Source organism: Mesoplodon bidens (genome assembly GCF_964165515.1).
Source record: "Mesoplodon bidens genome assembly, chromosome: 3".
In the NCBI taxonomy this organism is placed as follows: Eukaryota; Metazoa; Chordata; class Mammalia; order Artiodactyla; family Ziphiidae; genus Mesoplodon; species Mesoplodon bidens.
Genome location: NC_138178.1, coordinates 9,117,064 through 9,139,055, shown reverse-complemented (window position 1 = coordinate 9,139,055; position 21,992 = coordinate 9,117,064). Strand labels below are relative to the sequence as shown.

At 36.8% G+C, this 21,992-nt stretch overlaps 1 pseudogene across 1 annotated transcript; it reads left to right on the top strand.

The window, feature by feature from the left end:
- Positions 1–608: 608 nt before the first annotated feature.
- LOC308613993 (gamma-tubulin complex component 4-like) lies at positions 609–21,740 on the top strand (annotated as a pseudogene). The gene is made up of 2 exons: positions 609–788; positions 19,915–21,740. The product of its transcript is annotated as a gamma-tubulin complex component 4-like (transcript).
- The last annotated feature ends 252 nt before the right edge of the window (positions 21,741–21,992 follow it).

The following is a 21,992-nucleotide window of genomic DNA, read 5'->3' as shown; positions in this document are numbered from 1 at the left end:
TTGTATTCCTAGGGTTTACTTATAAATTAAACACATCATTACCACTTTATTTCCTTATCTCATCTCTTTAAGAAAAATGTGTGACTTTAAAATGATCTATCAGTATAATTTTATATTGCAAGAACAATAAAATTATTCTTAAGGCAATTAGGGGTTTCATTGTAATGGCAACTGTAAAAGTGGTTTCTCATTCACTGCAGGGTGTGTGGCACAGACCTTTAATACAGCCAATGTCACTAAGACGTTGAAAATACAGTACTACAAAATCAGTGGAAATCAAACAAGCAAAAGTGTCCATCCTCTTTTCTTTGTCTAACATGTTTGGATATTAGTATTGAAAAAGCTCTGTAACAAGTTTGCAAATTAGGTGTGAAATGAATCAGCTCTGCTCAGCATATAAGCAGAGAGTATAAAGCTACTTATGCAAATATAGTTCTGCTGTGTTAATTGCTATAGGACTCAGATCACGTATAGCAGAAGGATAACCAAATTTAGGTGACTTATACATTGATGTCACATTGAACTCCCTCCAAATGCCCCTACGAGATAAGAATTGTTATTACTGCCAATTTCAAAGATGAGGAAATTGAGCAGAAGACCTAAATAACATGGCTAAGCTAGTAAGAGGCAACGTCAGGGTCACCCCTCAGCATGCTGTCCCTAGATCCTGTCCTCTTCACCACTATTCCACCCAGCTTCTGACCACCTCTACGAGTTCTCATGATGTGTGCACGGGTCAGTGGGTGCAGTGGGTGGCGACGCATCACATCGCTGCACTGACACCTATGGTACACTAACAAAGTGGCTGTGGGAAATACCAGTGTCCTTAGATAGATGAACCCTGCTGGGACCCCCTTAGAGCAGATACCCGCTGTCTGCAGAGAGCAGACAGCCCTACCTCACACCAAGTTCTAGAGCCTCTAAGAAGACTCTTCGCTGTTGCTCTGGTGGGCCAGCTCTTAAACACACACAGTTTGTACACCCTACAAAGGGGATTTTTCTCATTCCATAGAATCTATATTACTCAGATCATCCCGAGTAACCCTCAAAATTGATGACAATCTGTCTGTCTACTCACACATCCCTGGAGAGACAGAAAGACACTCATTTTGCATATATCATTAAGACTTTTCTTTTCCTCTCTCTAGCCCTCTTTGTAGCCCACTGAGCCAAGAGCAACTGCCCTGAGCCCTTTCCTGCTTATAGTTTTCTTCCTAAGCAGTGCCTGTCCTCACGGTCTCATCTAGAGTCTTCCCTCTTTCTGTCACCCAGTATCACTTGTTCTGCTAAATACCAAGAAAAAGAAAGACAAAAGTCTTGAAACCTGCCCTGTGCTAAGCAATTTCACATACTTTAAGGAATCCAAATATCGGGGAGCTTCTTGATTAACTCACATAGTACACTAGGGGGCAGAACCAAATCGGAATTCAGGCCAAGCTAACCCCAAAGCCCATTTGCTTTCCACAGCCCCACTAGAAATCATCCTTTAAAGGAGGGGAACTTATGTAAAAATATGAAATATTTATAGGTCACATTTATTTTTCCTATTAAAAATTGAAATCATTCCATTATATTTAATAAGGAAAACTATATATTCCTTCAGCTTAGATTTATTCCTTTTATGGAATAAAATTATGTGTATTAGATAACTGGCACTGTTTTTTAGCCTCTAGCATGTAAATAGCTGAGATTATTTAATATATTACAACTCAAAGTCTGTTTTCTTATCTTTTATTTCTCATCTTTGTATAGCAAGTTTGTAAAGTGTCCTTTTCATTTTTGGAAAAAAAGACAAAAAGACCCTCAAGATAATTCCTCCTATGTTATAGAAGATGAATTTGAAGGAAAACATTGGAAATTACTTATTGAAGTTGAAGTTGCAGAGCAGTGACTGAAGGTAGGTGGTGACATCCATTATCACATTCACCAAACAATTGCAGAGTGTGCCATCCCACTGGATGTGGATATAAGGAGATGGTAAAGATGCGGTGCTTGTCTTTCCCCTATGAAAGTCCTTTCCTTTCTCTTGGCTATAGAACCACCTCTCTTTTGGAGTTAAACAAGGGAAAAGAGAAGCCTAGAGAAGCCCCACACTGAAATTTTCTCACAAAGGTCTCTAGGTGTTCCAAACAGCAATCTGCTGTGTTGAGTTGGCTCCTGGGGCCTTGAGGTGCCAACCTAATGCAGGTGTATTGAACAGAGAAGCCTTACTCCCCAACTCTTAGAATGAACATCTTCCAAACCCATGAGCATGAGTCTGTGGCTTAAGTTGCTCAAATAAATGCATGGGCCTACAGACATATATGATGCTTTCCAATACTATGCTGATTAGATAGTGAATTCAAGTTAATATGCTAATGACCAACAAGAACTTAAGGTTTCATGGTGTTCAAATAATGTTCACATTTATACAACGGCTTCTGCCTAAGTTCAAAAGAACAAATAATGTAGAGGTTGTACAGGAGGCCAGGCTTAAAGTAACTTTGTCATTTTCAGCTTTACATACATTTAATGCAAGAGTTGATTATAGGAGGTGATGGTATCCATGTGTGAACAATATTCAATATTATGGCCACACAAACACCCTCAGGCATACACACTTCTTATGGTAATTAACTCAAAGCTCCCAATATGTTCAATCTCCTATAAAATAGGAGATTGATTGATTAAAATACTCATGTGTATGAATCAGAGGTAAGTATATAAGTGGTAGTAATCTAAGTGATGTTAGAAGTAATAATTGCTATTATTATTATGTTATTAGAAATGCTTCCTCTTTAAAGACTATATAAAAGGATGCTATAATTTTGTATGTGTGGTTTTTCTTTTAAGTCAAGGATCTTCTTCAGCATTGTGATATATAGACCTCAATGGTTAAATTATGGTGTTTCACATGGTTGGATATATATCACAGGGAGAGTGGGGATGATCCATGAAATTGTAATGCTAACCAATAATACTTGTGTTACATTATCACTTTAATATGGTTTTATTCACAGTTCTTTTACAATATGTTCAAAAATATTTCAAGCAGGCTGAAAAGTGTAAGTAGGCAACAATATAAAAATTATTCAGATTTGTCCAATTTCAGTGTTATTTTTTGTGATTTCAAACTTTACATGTAATATCTTAGAATGTGGAATACACAGATATTATACTGGAAATATCATAAAATATGGTCCCTATCCTGAGGTTCTTAGTGCTTTAGTTTGAGAGAAATATGCATAAAAGAGAAGGGTATGGAATTCAGTGTGATAGGAATACAGTATAATATTAGAAGCATGTGCTAAGTGTAGAGCTGAAGCAAGTGGGATACAATCTACTCTCCTCCATCAACAATGAAGAGTAACCATTATTCCTCCCCAGCTCAATCTGTGTTCAACTCCCAGCAGTTTCTACCCTCTGGGAAAAAAGATTGCGTTGGACACTTCTACAATCCATACTCTCCAGCATCATCAGATATCCTTCACTGCCCCCTCACACTAACGAGAAATTTGTATGCTGCTGAAGCCCCTTCTTCCACATTTGTCTGTGTTTTCAGATTGACCTGTTGTACTTTCCATTAAGTACCTACTGGCAATTTTATTGTTCTACTGTCAGGGCCATTTGAGGCACCGATGCCTTTATTCTGCTTTTACCTCATAGATGATGATACTGAATGGTGTCGTAGCTGTTGGTAGTTTGTACTTTTAGGTTCAGGAGAAATTCTTGTCACCTGGGTTTTTTGTAGATGTTATTTACAGGTGTTTCTTTCTGTCATTACTCTTACTCTGTCACTGTTTGTTTATCAGCATCCCATAATCCTTCATTTAATTTTTTTTTATTCATTTAATTCTAAGGGTTAGATTTACACATTTGGTCAGAGCCGTTTACCAGTCTAGGAGCAGAAGTTTTTAAGTATCATTACTCTTTTCTCTGTAGGCAACAATTAGAAATTGACATCATTCCCACAAGGAAAAAATATAACTTCTTAAAAAGAATATTTTATACAATTTTGTAGTGCAACTACAACTAAATAGGCCATTTAATCATTTTAATCCAACAAAAAACATTTTAAGAAAAATAACAAAAGGAAAAAATGGAGGTAGATAATGCTTTGTAGTGATAAGGCATTTCTTCTGGGAACCTAAACACTTTAAAATAAATTCAGTTAAATATCGAAAAATTATGCATTATAGCCTGAAAACAAAAATCTACAGTACTACAAAATTCATGATCCTTTACACGCCCAACATAAAACCTTGGCATTGGCTGCCATGGTTGCAACCTAAGTCATACTTTCAAACGAGCCATATGAGTTATAAATAGTCTCTCATAAAAACACAGCATTTTTTTTAGTGACCGGAAAATGAAAACCTAGCTCTCTTCAATTCACCTCTATCCCTTTTCTCTTAATTTTATTAATGGCCCAAAGTGGGGATTAATGGAAAATATAGTATGGCTCCATGATGGCAATGGACATTTGTTTTCTATGAAGTGAATTCATTTTCCAACAATAACAAAGCATTTTCCAATAGCGGAGTAGGAAAACAGAGGGGTTCTTTATATTCAAGCAGGATTTTTAGGTCTGTGCTCCTTTTAGATATCACTGAAATTAATATTGCCTGACAGCTTTAAGACTTGAGGGCTGATTAAGCTAGACAAGTGGTGGGAATAACAATGAGTTGTTCTTTATGGATAATTGGAACTGTGGTAACTTTTTCACTTGACATTCAGCATAGCCTGTTGGATGGAGAGTAACTGGGAATGGAATATTTGATCTCTTTGAGGAAAGTATAGTATTTTATTCATTTTTAAATGTTCAATACCTAACAAAAAGCCTGGCACAGAATAAAAGCTCAAAATATTTGTTGCATTCGGACTGAATAAGTAGATGAATGAGTGCATGAACTAATAAATAGAATTCACTTTTCACAAAGGAGACATTATCCTCTTCATCTATCCAGATATTGAACATAGTCCTTGGCAACTTGCTATCTGATATCCAATATACGATCACTTAAAGTAGGGTAGTCTACTTTGAGAATGCTGAATTTTGTGGTTAGAATGAACATAACCCCTGTAAGGCCCCGTGCCACGAATAAAACAGAAAACAATCATGTGGAAAAATATTTTCCCCCGAATGTTTCCTGTGCCCACATTCTATTTTAAAACATGATTGATGACCAATTTTGCTGAAGAAAGCTTAAAATAGAGAATTTGACAATTCAGCTTCTCATATTTCTTTCCAACAGATGGCTGCTTTTCTGTTTGGAGTACCATCATTTCTTCTTTGTCAGATGAAATGCAATGTAATAAGAGATTAGATTTCTCTTCTTTTCTCTTGATTTTTAGTACTGCAAAATTACTAAAGAAAAATTCAACACATAGGGAAAAGTTGTTCAAAAAGAATAATAACACTATGTTGCAGTTTAATTAGGGCCATACTCCTTTGAGAATGGCAAGCAAATATTCTGCATTTATAAGCAGCTTTGTACAAATCCAAATGACCTGGAGGCGAAGACTACATGAATTAATTACATTCACTAAATATCCCAAATCTCAGTTTTGTCCAAAGGTTCAAATACCTCACAAAAGCTGTCAAAAAGTCACAAGACGCTGTAAATCTAAAATCTTATTTTTTGTTCACATCGTGAGCTAGAAATACTAACTGGCACCAAAAAAATACAAAAAATGAACAAGAAAAGGAGACAAATAGGTAGATTATTTTATCTGAGTAGCAAATAAGCTAGCTACACACAGGTGTGAAGTTTATTTTCCAATGGGTAAAAATTTTAACATTAAATTCTAATGGAAAGATAAATAGTTTGTTCATGCTTTAAACTATATCAAAAAAGAAGACCAACACCCATAGCAACAGCAATAACCAAAGAGGTTAACATTTAACTTACATAATTCCACACAGTTTTAGATTTTCAAAAAATTATATTTTTTGTTAATGTTCCCCTAAATGCCTATTTTATGTATTCAGCCATGTCAGAAATTTACTTATTTATTTTTAATTTTTTTTTCAATACCACAATAAGTTTAGTGAACATCCATCATCTCATATAGATACAAAACTAAAGAAGTTTAAAAAGTTGTTTTTCCTTGTGATGAGAACTCAGGATTTACTCTCTTAACAAATTTCATACATAACATATAGCAGTGTTAATTATGTTTATCATGTTGTACATTACATGCCTAGTACCTATTTATCTTATAACTGGAAGTTTGTACTTCTTGACTGCCTTCAACCAATTCCCCCTCCCCCAGCTCCTGTCTCTGGTAACCACAAATTTGATCTCTTTTCCTATGAGTTTGTTGGTTTGTTTCTGAAATATAATTACAACACTGTTAATTTCTGTTACATTTGATATTTCTATACAATTCAAAATGATCACCGTGATAAGTCTAGTTACCATCTGTTACCATACAAAGATACTACATAATTATTGACTATATTCTTCACACTGTACATTTCATACTTGTAACATTTATTTTGCAGCTGGAAGTTTATACCTCTTAACCTCCCTCATCTGTTTCTCTCCCCCCAGCTCCCTCCCCTCTGTTAACCATTATTGTCATAGATACAGAGAATCTGTAATTGTTTCTCTACTGTTACGTTTTGTTCATTTGTTTTGTTTTTCTAGATTCCACATGTAAGTGAAATCATATAGTATTTGTCTTTCTCTGTCTGACTCATTTCACTTACAGTAATACACTCTAGGTCAATCCATGATGTCATAAATGACAAGATTTTATTCCTTTTTATGTCATATTATGTCATATATATATCACATTTTCTTTATCCATTCCGTATCTTGACTATTGTAAATAATGATGCAATGAACATGGGAGTGTATATATCTTTTCTAATTAGGATTTTAATTTTCTTCAGATAAATACCCAGGAGTGGAATTACTATATCATATGGTAGTTCTATTTTGAATTTTTTGGGGAACTTCCATATTGTTTTCCATAGTAGCTATACCAGTTTACATTCCCACCAACAGTGCCCAAGGGTTCCTTTTTCTTCATATCTTCACCAACACTTATTATTTGTTGTCTTTTTGTTAATAGCCATTCTGACATATGTGAAGTGGTATCTCATTGTGTTTTTTGTTTTTGTTTTTTTTTTTGCGGCACACGGGCCTCTCACTGCTGTGGCCTCTCCCGTTGCGGAGCACAGGCTCCGGACACACAGGCTCAGCAGCCATGGCTCACGGGCCCAGCCACTCCGCGGCATGTGGGATCTTCCCGGACCGGGGCACGAACCCATGTCCCCTGCATCGGCAGGCGGACTCTCAACCACTGTGCCACCAGGGAAGCCCTCTCATTATGGTTTTGATTTGCGTTTCCCTGATGCTGTGATATTGAGCATCTTTCATGTGCCTGTTGACCATATGTATGTCTTCTTTTAAAAAAATGTTTGTGAGGGGCTTCCCTGGTGGTGCAGTGGTTGGGAGTCCGCCTGCCGATGCAGGGGACGCAGATTCGTGCCCCGGCCCGGGAGGATCCCGCGTGCTGCGGAGCAGCTGGGCCCGTGGGCCATGGCTGCTGAGCCTGCACGTCCGGAGCCTGTGCTCCGCAACAGGAGAGGCCACAGCAGTGAGAGGCCCACGTACCACACACACACACAAAATGTCTGTGTGTGTGTGTGTGTGTGTATATATACACACACACACACATATATCTGAAAACAAAAAAAAAAATTCAAAAAGATACATGCACCCCAATATTCATAGCAGCATTATTTACAATAGCCAAGATATGAAAGCAACTGAAGTGTCAATAAACAGATGAATGGATATAGAAGAAGTGGTATATATATATGGAATATTAGCCATAAAAAAGTGAAATTTTGCCATTTGCACCAACATGGATGGACCTGGATGGTATTATGCTTGGCAAAATAAATCAGACAGAGGAAGACAAATACTGTATGTTATCATTTATATATGGAACATAAACAATAAAACAAATGAATATAACAAAACAGAAAAAGACACAGATATAGAGAACAAACTAGTGGTTACCAGTGAGAAGAGGTAAAGGGGGGGCAAGATAGGAGTAGGAGAGCAATAGGTATGAACTACTATGTGTAAAATGAATAAGCCACAAAAATATATTGTACAGCACACAGAATATAGACAGTATTTTATAATAACTTTAAATGGAGTATGATCTATAAAAATATTGAATTACTATGCTGTATACCTGAAACTAATATATTGTAAATCAACTATACTTCAGTAAAAAAAAAAATTGAATCTACTTTAAATGTGAAAAAAAATTGGAAATAAAGAAATAAAACTGTTACTGTTTGTAGTTGACATGATATTAAGAAAATCCTATAGACACCACAGAAAAAACTACTAGAACTCAATGAATTTGGTAAAGTTGCAGGACACAAAATTAATATACAGAAATCTGTTGCATTTCTATATACTAACAATGGAATGTCAACTTGCAACAGCAATTAATTGGAACAAGTTCATACTTTAACATCTCCTTGAGGTGATTATGATTCCCATAACTCTAAAGGGCCTCTGTCGAATAATTAGAATAAAATATTTTGCCTGACACCAAAACCTGGATCACTTCTCTTACAGTCAATTATACATGCTAAATAGACTATTTTTCCTTTAGAATTGGTCTGGGAGTACATCAGACCACTATTTTCAAAGTGGGTAATAGTAAAAGTGTCACTTTCTCATCTTTTATGATCTCTCATGTTTGTAATCTGAAGCTGGTATCATGCCTTGTACATGAGACATATTCATTAAATTTCTGTTGAATTGAACTGGTTACAAAATATAATCCCAAGATGTTTTTATGCAATGGATTATTTCACCATAAGCACTTTTTTCTCTCTTCTCCATAGGGTAAGGTAAGACAGAAGTAATTCATATCCAGATGATAAATATGTATAAATTGTATGTTTTGTGTTTAGTATGAAGGTGAAATCTTCTTCATCATTATCAAATGTTACAAACAACATAACAAAGTTTTATGAAAGGCTTTAAGAGAAAATTTTCAGTTAAGTAGAAAATTTCATATCAAAATATTGTGATATATTTTTAAGTTCCCTTTTCTGTTAAAAGAGAAAAGTCAACAGGTCAAGAGAGAGTGAAAATTCATTTTTTAAATTCTCTATGCTCCAAACACATCAGATTGATACACAGAATATTTTTAAAGTAAATGACATAGAACAAGTAAAAATAAGATTAATATCACCTTGGATCAAGTGTTACACAGAGAGAAGGGGGCATTAACTATCAGCTAATTAAAAACAAGTAGAGAATGTTAAAAACTAGACTCCTTGCAAAGACATATGCATCCCCATGTTCATTACAGCATTATTTACAATAGCCAAGATATGGAAACAATCTAAGTGTTCATCACTAGTTGAATGGATAAAGAAAATGTGCTGTATATATATATATATATATATATATATATATATGTATATGTATATGTATATGTATATATATATATATGTATGTATACACACACACACATATATATACACAATGGAATATTATTTGGCCATAAAAAGGATGAAATCTATGTTGTCATCTGCAACAACATGGATGGATCTTGAGGTCATTATGCTAAGTAAAATAAGACAAATATCATTATAATCTCAATTATGTGTAGAATCTAAAAACAAAACAAAAAATAAAAACAACAAATAAAAAAACAAGGTCATAGATACAGAGAACAGATTAGTTGGCACCAGAGGCAGGGGTTTGGAAGTGGGTGAAATGGATGGAGTCAAAAGGTACAAACTTCCAGTTATAATGTAAATGTCATGAGGATATAATGTACAGCATGGTGACTGTAGTTAATAATACTGTATTGCATATTTGAAAGTTGCTAAAAGAATAGATTTTTATTTACTTATTTATTTATTTATTCATTTTTGGCTGTGTTGGGTCTTCATTGCTGTGTGTAGGTTTTCTCTACTTATGGTGAGCGGGGGCTACTCTTCCTTACAGTGCGCAGGCTTCTCATTGCGGTGGCTTCTCTTGTTGCGGAGCATGGGCTCTAGGCACATGGGCTTCAGTAGTTGTGGCACATGGGCTCAGTAGATGTGGCTTGCGGACTCTAGATTGCAGGCTCAGTAGCTGTGGCGCACGGGCTTAGTTGCTTCGTGGCATGTGGGATCTTCCCAGACCAGGGTTTGAACCCACATCCCCTGCAGTGGCAGGCAGATTCTTAACCACTGTGCCCCAGGGAAGCTGCAAGAATAGATCTTAAAAGTTTTCATCACAAGAAAAAAATTCTGTAACTATGTGAGCCGATGGATATTAATTAGACTTACTGTGGTGATCATTTCACAATATATACAAATATCAAATTATTATGTTGTACACATGAAACTAATATAATGTGGTATGTCAATTACACCTCAATAAAAAAATTGACTCTTAAATGGGCTAATAAGGCCAAAAGTACCCTTTTGTGGTGGAGAACTAAGAAAAATCTACTACATAAGATAAGGAGTTTCAGTCAACCTTTCCAGACCTTAAAAAAAATACAAAAATGTATGTGATTTCTCCTCTGCACTGTAGGGTTTATAAAGCTGTGAGAGAAAGAAATGAGATCAGCACCCAAGACTTGGGCATTCACCTTCCATGCTCAATAATTGTGTTGTGACTTTCCCTAAGTATCTGCTGGACAGAAACCCCAAGGTCCTGTCCTGGCCCGGTTCTGAGCTCTAAGTGGCCAGGTGGAGTAACTAATATCCTTATCAGGAAAGGTGAATTCAGAGGGAATGTGAGGACTTCCACACAAAAGCCCTTTAACTAAAATTGTAAAGTGCCACGATAGATGCTAACACTAAAGAAAATCTTTTCTCATTACATGCAATTAATTGAGTCATCTGAAAATTACTTTAAAATAAATATTATACATACACAAACATAAGGAGACACCAATGAAAAGATGGAGTGTCTTGACCAACCTGAATATCTAAATGTTAAAAGTTATTGAAAAAAGTGTACTTATAATCAATCTATTAATTAATTAATTTACACATGAATATTTAAAATCATATATTACACAAATATTAATTTGGAAATATTACATTTTCACTCATATTAACTAAAATAATTTAATACAAATTTGTCACATGTGTCTTCAAATATATAACAAAAGAGAGTTTTGTCTACTTGGAAATATAAATGATGAAGCATGTAGATAAAAGTCAACTATTCAATTATAAAATTTATTTAATTTAGTTACATGTAAGTATTCACATTGCATATTATATAAAATAATAATTGAAAATAGTCCTCTTTCCACTCATATTTCACAAAACAAGTGTTCTCCAATGTCTCACGTGCATTTTTAACATCTCTTTTCTCATTGACTTAAAGCCAGTTATCACTATTAAACAGTTTTACCTAGCCCATCATCTTCAGTTATATCTTCATTATTTGAAATACAGTACATTTCTATTACTGTATATTATCTTATTCCTAAAACTTATACCCTGAGTCACAGGTACTTATTCCCAACACACTAGCAGTTTGTTGTTTTTAATGTCATATAGGTCTTTACTTGTGATTTATATAACATAAAAAATCAGCATATTCTTTTTATGTGGATCTTAAAAGTTTACCAGCTCTTCTTCATTGGTAATAGTATCATTATGATTTCATCACATATATACATGTAATGTTTTTAGTCTAGTATTCTTCTCCCTTATAAAAGATGTTAGACTTTATTAAAAACTTGACAATATGGTAGACACCCAAACCAAAATGCACTGCTACCAAATGCTTAGGTGGTAAACAAACTACACTAAGAATATATTTAAGTATCTGGGGGGCAGTCACAATTAGGGGAAATCTTAAGAGCCAAACTAGCTGAAACCACAAAAGAAGATCTGGGATTCCTGAAATAGCTATATTCTCAGTGAAGCCTGAGTGAGGAAAAAAAACTCCTCTGTTTAAAGAGGAGTAACAGGAGCCAGGCTTTCTCTGATCTATCTACCTACTCTGATCAAATACTACCATTAATATTACCATGAATATGACTGAAACGAATGACTATGAGCACCACTTCTACTCCAGTATGATTGCCTATGCTACCAGTCTAATACTACAGTAAGTACTACTACTAATATATTGTCATAATCATAATCATATGTATAAGCAGAAGTATGGAACACATAGGAAACAAGCCATTATAAGTGAGAGTCAACAGAGAATAAAACAACAAACTTAGTCACTCTGCTCATGACTTCTGATAATGAGATGATCAGGTAGAATTTAAGATAGTTATGTATGAAATATATATTTCCTAAAAATATTTTTTCTGAAAAAATAACAAAGGGGTGATAAAGAGAAATATAAAACAGACCAAGCAGATTTTTTTTGGCTGTATTGAGGTATAGCTGACAAATAAAATTGTACATTTTTAAAGCATACTTGAGATGATTTGATATATGTATACTTTGCGCAATGATTACCACAAAAGATGAACACATCCACATCTCTTATTGATACCTTTGTGTGTGGAGGGGGGTGAGAAGGCATAAGATCTACTCTATTAGCAAATTTTAGGTACACAACAAAATTTTATTAATTATAGTCATCATGAGGTATATTAGATCTCCAAATCCTATTCATCTTATAACTGAAAGCTTGTACCTTTTAACCAGCATCTTCCAATTTCCTTTGGGTGTCAGTTCCTGGTAACTGCCATTTTACTCTCTGTTCCACAGAGTGAAACATTTTAAAAGTTAGATTCCACATATGAGATCATAGAATATTTGTCTTTGTCTGACTGACTTATTTAGCTTAGCATAGTGTCCTCTAAGTTCATCATATGTACCTCTAGTTTTATCCAAGTGACTATGTTTTCTTCCTTCTTGTAGCTAAATTATGTATGTATATCTCACATCTTCTTTATCTATTCATCTGTCAGTGGACCCGTAGGTTGTTTCCATATCTGAACTACTGTGAATAATATTGTATTGCACACGGACACACAGGTATCTCTCTTTTTTTTTTTTTTTCTTTTGCGGTACGTGGGCCTCTCACCGCTGTGGCCTCTCCCGTTGCGGAGCACAGGCTCCGGACGCGCAGGCTCAGCGGCCATGGCTCACGGGCCCAGCCGCTCCGCGGCATGTGGGATCTTCCCGGACCGGGGCACGAACCCGCGTCCGCTGCATCGGCAGGCGGACTCTCAACCACTGCGCCACCAGGGAAGCCCCAGGTATCTCTTTGAGATACTGATATCATTTCCTTCAGATATAACCCAGAAGTGTGATTGCTGGATAATACAGTAGATAAGCCGTGTTTTTTGTTTTGTTCTGGGTTTTGTTTTGTTTTGTTTTAGAACCTGCATTCTATTTTCCGTAGTAGCTGTATCATTTCACATTCCCACCAATAGTGAGTAAGGGTTCACACCCTCACCAGCAACTTGTTATCTCTTGCCGTTTTGATAGTAAAGCTAAATATCCCAAGGGGTGTGAGGTGATAACTCAGTGTGGTTTTGACTTACCTTTCCCTGATGACTAGTGATGTTGAGCACATTTTCATGCACCTGATGGCTATTTCTATGTCTTCTTTGGAAAAACTTTTATTTAGGTTCTGTGCCCTTGTTTAATCAGTTTGTTTGTGTGTTTGGGAGTGGGTTGGTTTGGTTTCGGGGTTTTGTTTTTGTTTTTGTTTTGTTTGTTTGGTGTTGACGTTTATAAGTTTTAGGGAGTGTGATGCCTCTCCAACTTTTTCCTTTTCCTCAAGATTGCTATGTCTATTCAGGGTCTTTTGTGGTTCTATACAAATTTTTTTACTGTGAAAAATGCCACTGAAATTTTGATAGATATTTCACTTAATCTATAGATGGCTTTGGGTAGTATACACATTTTAACAATATTAATTCTTCCAGTCCATGAACATAGGTATCTTTCCATTTATTTGTGTTATCCTCAATTTCTTTCATCAATGTCATAGGTTTTAGCGTAAAGGTCCTCCTGGGTTGAACTTATTCCTAAATATCTTACTGTTTTTAGTGGTACTGAAAATGAGATTATTTTCTTAATTTCTCTTTCTGTTAGTTCATTGTTAGTGTTTAGAAACACAACCAATTTTTCATATTGATTTTTTTTTTTTTTTTTTTTTTTTGCGGTATGCGGGCCTCTCACTGCTGTGGCCTCTCCCGTTGCGGAGCACAGGCTTCGGACGCGCAGGCCCAGCGGCCATGGCTCACGGGCCCAGCCGCTCCGCGGCATATGGGATCCTCCCAGACCGGGGCACGAACCCGCATCCCCTGCATCGGCAGGCGGACTCCCAACCACCGCGCCACCAGGGAGGCCCTCATATTGATTTTATATCCTGCAACACTATCAATTTATTGATTGATTATAACAGTTTTGTGTGGGGGTGGAGACTTAAGGCTTTTTTATATGTAATATTATGTCATCTGCACACAGACAGTTTTACTTGTTTCTTACCAACTTGAATATATTTTATTTATTTTTCTTACCTAATTGCTCTGGCTAGGACTTCTACCACCATGTTGAATAGAAGTAGCAAGGGTGGGCATCATTATCTTTTTCCTGATCTTAGAGGAGAATCTTTAAGTTTTTCACCATTGATTATGATGTTAGCTATGGACTTGTCATATATGCCCTTTATTATGTTGAGGTACATTTCCTCTATACCTAAGTTGTTGAGAGTTATTATCATGAAAGGATGTTGAATTTTGTCAAATGATTTCTCTGTATGAACTGAGGTGATCATATGAGTTTTATCTTCCATTTTGTTAATGTGGTGTATCACCTTGATTGATTTGCATATATTGAAATATACTTCATTCAAGTGATAAATCCATGATCACGGTGTAGGCTCTTTTTAATGTGATGTTGAATACAGCTCACCAATATCTTGTTGAGTATGTTTCCATCTAAGTACAATACATTAGAGATTTTGAACTGCAATTTTTTTCTTCTTATAGTGCCTTTATCTGGCTTTGAATGAGGATAATGCTGGCCTCATAAAATGAATTTGGAAGTGATCTTCCTCTTTAGTTTTTAAGAAGAGTTTGAGAAGAATTGATATTAATTCTTTAAATGTGTGATATAATTCAACAGTGAAGCCATCAGGTTCTGGGTTTCTTTGTTAGGAGATTTTAATTACTGCTACAAACACCTTACAATTATTTGTTTCTTCATATTTTCTATTTATTCATGATTAAGGGTTTGTGGGTTTTATGTCTTTCAGAAATTATCTTTTTTCTTTTTTGATTACCCAATTTTTTGGCATATAGTTTTTCATAGTAGTCTCATGTCTCAAAATTTCTTTGCATTTGTATTAGTTGTAATGTTTTCTCTTTCATTTCTGATGTTTAAATTTTGAGTGTTCTCTCTTTTTTTTATTAGTCTAGCTAAAGGTTTGTCAATTTTGTTTTTCTTTATATAAACAACGGCTCTTATTTTTGTTGATCTTTTCTGTTGTTTTTCTGATCTTTATTTTATTTCTGCTATGATCTTTGTTATTTTCATCCTTCCACTAATTTTGGGCTTGGTTGCTCTCTTTTTCTACTTCCTTGAGATACAAAGTTAGGTTATTTATTTGCAATCTTTCTTTTTTACTTCTGTGTATGTTTATTGCTATAAACTTTCCTCTTAGAACTGCATTTGCTGATCCCATAATTTTTGGTATGTTGTATATTCATTTTTATTTATTTCAAATTTTTTAAATTTAATCTTTGACCATCGGTTGTTCAGGAGTACATTGTTTAAGTTCCCTGTATTCATGAATTTTCCAGTTTTCCTCTTGTTATTAAGTTCAGGTTTTATACCATTATGGTTAGAAAAAATACTTAGTTGGACTACAACTCTTAATTTTGTTAAGACTTATTCTTTGACATAATATATGATCTATTCCTGGAAAATATTCCATGTAGCCTTGTAAAAGACTTTTATTTTGCAGCTGTGGTTTAGAATGTTCTGTATATGTCTTTAGGTCCCTTCGGTCTAAAGTATAACTCAAGTCAAAAGATTTCCGTATTGATTTTTTTTTGTCTGGATGATCTATCCACTGTTGAATGTGGGTTTTAAAATCCACTTCTATGATTGAATTATTGTCTAATACTTTCTTTAGAACTTGCTTAGTTAGTTAGTTAGTATTTGCTTAGTATATTTAGGTGACCTGTTGTTGGGTACATACATATTTACATTGTTTTAGAGTTAGGTGATTAATACACCACCATATTACAGTAATATAGTATTATAAATTTGCTTATATACTTACTTTTACCAGTGTGTTGTATATTTTTGAATGTTTTCATGTTACTAATTAGCATCTGTTCATTTATTCTTGAGGAATTTCTTCCAGTGGTTCGTGTAAGTCAGTTCTAGTGGTGATAAATTTTCTCACATTTTCTTTGTCTGGGAAAGTCTTTTATCTGTTGGACAACTTTGCTGGGTAAAGTATTTGGTTTGCAGTTTTTTCTTTCAGCACTTTGAATATAACATCCAAATTTCTCTTGGCCTACAAAGTTTCTGCTAAGGAATCTGCTTATAGCTTTATATCTGGGAGATGTTCATTTTGTAATGAGTCATATTGGGGACATATAGACTTCATGAATTTGGATGTTTAAATCTTTTCAAATAAATAGATCTTTATTGGAGTATAATTGCTTCACAATACTGTGTTAGTTTCTGTTGTACAACAAAGTGAATAAGCCATATGCATAAATATATACCCATATCCCCTCCCTCTTGAGCTTCCCTCCCACCCTCCCTATCCCACATCTCTAGGTCATCGTAAAGCACCGAGCTGATCTCCCTGTGATATGCTACTGCTTCCCACTAGCTATTTTACATTCAGTAGTGTATATACGTTGATGCTACTCTCACTTTACCCCAGCTTCCCCCTTCCACCCCCCGCATCCTCAAGTCCATCCTCTATGTCTATGTCTTTATTCCTGCTCTGCCACTAGCTTCATCAGTACCATTTTTTTTTGGATTCCATATATATGTGTTAGCATATGGTATTTGTTTTTCTCTTTCTGACTTACTTCACTCTGTATGACAGACTCTAGGTCCATCCACCTCACTAAAAAGAACTCAGTTTTGTTTCTTTTTATGGCTGAGTAATATTCCATTGTATATAAGTGCCACGTCACGGATTGAGAAAATACAAGAAATGTTTAACAAAAATCCAAAAGAACTAAAAAACAAACAAACAGATGTGGACAACACAAGAACTGAAATGAAAACTACACTAGAAGGAATCAATAACAGAATAACTGAGGCAGAAGAACAAATAAGTGAGCTGGAAGACAAAATGGTGGAACTATCTGCTGAGGAGCAGAATAAATAAAAAAGAATGAAAAGCATTGAAGACAATCTCAGAGACAACACTAAACACACCAACATTCAAATTATAGGGGGTGCCAGAAGAAGAAGAGAAAAAGAAAGGGTCTGAGAAAATTTTGAAGAGATTATAGTGAAAAACTTCCCTAACATGGGAAAGGAAATAGTCACCCAAGTCCAGGAAGCACAGAGAGTCCCGTACAGTATAAACCCTAGGAGAAACACACCAGGACACATATTAATCAAACTAACAAAAATTAAATTCAAAGAAAAAGATATTAAAAGGAGCAAGGGAAAAACAAAAAATAACATACAAAGGAATCCCCATAAGGTTATCAGCTGATTTTTCAGCAGAAAGTCTGCAGGCCAGAAGGTAGTGGCAGGATATACCTAAAGTGATGAAAGAGAAAAACCTACAACTAAGATTACTCTATCCAGCAAGGATCTCATTCAAATCAATCAATGTGATACACCATATCAACAAATTAAGGAATAAAAACCATATGATCACCTCAGTAGATGCAGAAAAAGCTTTTGACAAAATTCAACATCCATTTATGATAAAAAGTCTCCAGAAAATGGGCATAGAGGGAACCTACCTCAACATAATAAAGGCCATATATGACAAACCCACAGCAAACATCATTCTCAATGGTGAAAAGCCGAAAGCATTTCCTCTAAGATCAAGAACAAGACAAGGATGTTCACTCTTTCCACTCTTATTCAACATAGTTTTGGAAGTCCTAGCCATTGCAATCAGAGAAGTAAAAGAAAGAAAAGGAATACAAATTGGAAAAGAAGAAGTAAAACTGTCACTGTTTGCAAATGACATGATAATATACATAGAAAATCCTAAAGATGCCACCAGAAAACTACTAGAACTAATCAATGAATTTGGTAGGGTTTCAGGATACAAAATTAATGCACAGAAATCTCAGCCATTATTTCTTTAAATAAGCTCTCTGCCCCATTTTCTCTCTTTCCTTTTTCTGGATTCCAATAACACGTAGATTATTTCCTTTAAGCGATCCTATAATTAATGTGTTTTTTTCACTCTTTTCATTCATTTTTCTTTATTTTCCTCTGACTGGATAATTTCAAATGACCTCCCTTTGAATTAACATTTTCTTTCTTCTGCTTGATCAAGGCTGATGTTGATGCTCTTTATTGCAATTTTTATTTCATTTATTATATTCTCTAGCTCCAGAGTTTTTGTTTGATTCTTTTATGTGATTTCTATCACTCTATTAAACTCTCATTTTATTTGTGTATCTTTCTCCTGATTTTATTTACTTATCTTTCTTTGTTTCCTGTAGTTCACTGAGTTTCCTTAATTCAACTCTTTGGAATTATTTATCACAGATCTTGACTTCTTGGGGGTTGGTTCCTGGAAAATTTTTATGTTCCTTGGGTGGTGTCATGTTCCTTAAAGGCTTGTATAGCTGTCTTCACATTTGAAGAAGGAGCCACCTACTCCAGTCTTTACTGACAGCTTTGGTGAGAGAAATACATTCTATCAGTCCTGCAAGGAGTTCTGAAGCTTTCTCAGACCTTTACTATGATACACTTGTTCCACACTTCTTGTTCCCTGTTGGGGGAGAATTATTAATTTTGAATGCCTTCTTTCAATCCTGAAAATCCAGCCCAGGTACAGACAACCTCCCATTTGCTTTCTCTGTGGCAGTGATTAATGCTCAAGTTTGTTTGCTTTCTCCCAGTCCCACAGACTTTGGTTTGTTTTTTGCACATGCTTACTATCCACCTGCAACCACTTGCACTTGCCTCCCTTGGGCCCCATACAGGGAGCTAGCCAAGGTGTGGGGATCTGTGTGGGTGAGGTGTGTGGAGTGCTAATGGTGCTCCTGGGCGAGTTGAGGATATCCACAGACAAGGCATTCCAGGGCCTCATAGGAGGGCTTTCTTATGGGGTCCATGAAAAGACTAGTAGGCTCTTCATATTTATCATGTTCTTTAAGAGCCCTGACTGCAGACTTCTCAGCCCCTCTGTACCCTCCAGTGTTACAATACAACTCAGTATTCTAAATGAATTGAGAAAGAGTTGTAGTTCATTGTCAGCATCCAACACAGATGAGGGAGACAGGCATTCACTCACACAACCTAATTTTCCTCTGTGGAAGCAATTTCATGCCAAGAAGTCCTTGGCACTGAGCTGTGCTGCCTTGATGGATGGCTGACACAGGTAATTTGAAACTATTCCTCTTACCCCCTTCAATGTATCCAGTTTCTGGGGGTTTTTTGCTCCAACTCTGTGCTGGAATCTTGTCACAAAAATCCTGGACTTCCAAAATGTCACTCTCATTCAAGGGTGATTGTCAATATTGGTGTTCTTTGTGGGGGAAGACAGTAGAAAATCCCTATTTTGACATTTTTCTGATGACATTCCAGACCAAGAAGTTTAAAGAAGAACAAAAAAGAAAATATAAGAATGATGGGGGAGGAGCTTCCATGTTGGTGAGCCAGAGTGCCTCTATGTGCCACTATGCCAGGCAGAAGCTCCTTTGTTCGGGACCTCGCCCTGTGTATCCTTTTCATCTGGGTGTTGATTCGTATCCTTTAGTATCCTTCGTAAATAGATTCATGGTTGTCAAATCCTGGAAACAGTGTACAAACACAGCTGTGAAGGTTTGCCTCCTGTTCGCAGTGCACTAGAAAAAATCCTGGCCGTGTGTCACGGGGTCATGTATAAGCAGCTCTCAGCCTGGATGCTACATGGACTCCTCTTGGACCAGCACGAAGAGTTCTTTATCAAACAGGGTCCATCTTCTGGTAATGTCAGTGCCCAGCCAGAAGAGGATGAGGAGGATCTGGGCATTGGGGGACTGACAGGAAAACAACTGAGAGAACTCCAGGACTTGCGCCTGATAGAAGAAGAGAACATGCTGGCACCATCTCTAAAGCAGTTTTCTCTGCGAGTGGAGATTCTGCCGTCCTACATTCCAGTGAGGGTTGCTGAAAAAATCCTGTTTGTTGGAGAATCTGTCCAGATGTTCGAGAATCAAAATGTAAACCTGACTAGGAAAGGATCCATTTTGAAAAACCAGGAGGACACTTTTGCTGCAGAGCTGCATCGTCTCAAGCAGCAACCCCTCTTCAGCCTGGTGGACTTTGAGCAGGTGGTGGATCATATACGTAGTACTGTGGCTGAGCATCTCTGGAAGCTGATGGTGGAAGAGTCAGATTTACTGGGTCAGCTGAAGATCATTAAAGACTTTTACCTTCTGGGACGTGGAGAACTGTTTCAGGTCTTCATTGTTACAGCTCAACACATGTTAAAAACACCACCCACTGCAGTAACTGAACATGATGTGAATGTGGCCTTCCAACAGTCAGCACACAAGGTGCTGCTAGATGACGACAACCTCCTCCCTCTGTTGCACTTAACAATCGAGTATCATGGAAAGGAGCATAAAGATGCTACTCAGGCAAGAGAAGGGCCTTCTCGGGAAACTTCTCCCCGGGAAGCCCCCCGCATCCGCCTGGGCAGCCCTAGGTCTTTCCTATAAAGTGCAGTGGCCACTACACATTCTCTTCACACCTGCTGTCCTGGAAAAGTACAATGTTGTTTTCAAGTACTTGCTGAGTGTGCGCCGGGTACAAGCTGAGCTGCAGCACTGCTGGGCCCTATAGATGCAGCGCAAGCACCTCAAGTCCAACCAGACCGCCGCAGTCAAGTGGCGCCTAAAATCACATGGCCTTCTTGGTGGATAATCTTCAGTACTACCTCCAGGTTGATGTGCTGGAGTCTCAGTTCTCACAGCTGCTTCATCAAATCAATTCTACCCGAGACTTTGAAAGCATCCAATTGGCTCACGACCACTTCCTGAGCAATTTGCTGGCCCAGTCCTTTATCTTGTTGAAACCTGTGTTTCACTGCCTGAATGAAATCTTAGATCTCTGCCGCAGCTTTTGCTCGCTGGTCAGTCAGAACCTGGGCCCACCAGATGAACGTGGGGCCTCCCAGCTGAGCATCCTGGTGAAGGGTTTTAGCCGCCAGTCTTCACTCTTATTCAAGATTCTCTCCAGTGTTCGCAATCATCAGATCAACTCAGATTTGGCTCAACTACTGTTACGACTAGATTATAACAAATATTACACCCAGGCTGGTGGCACCCTGGGCAGTTTTGGGATGTGAGAATTTCTGGTCCACAAACTAAGTAAGTCAACCCCCTGCATTGTAACAGAAGATTCAAAACAAACATCCCATTCTCTGGCCAGACAATGTATGTCTGCAGCTACTGGAAAAGCTCTACCTTTTCTCCTAGAAGCAGTTATTGAACATCCATGGATACAAATCCTACCCCCCTTCCCATGTGGAAGGGGCACCTACCCCACCTTAGGGGAGTTCTTAACCCATCCACCAAGGAGGACTTGTGGCGTCAGCCCTCCCTCTGCTGACCATGCAGGATCTGTTACATTGAGAACATTTGTCGGATATGTTCATTTACTGAGCACCTATGTGCCTAGGTACTGTTCAAACTGGGAGACAGAGCAGTAAGCTATACAGATCAGAACGTTAAATGGCTCATGTGAAAAAGGAATTACATTTATTAATAAGTCAAATTCTGGATGTTACCACTGAGCAAGAAAGGCACCATGTAAGACAGGCTTCCCCACACCCCACAGACCTCCTTTCCTCTTTCAGAAATTAAAA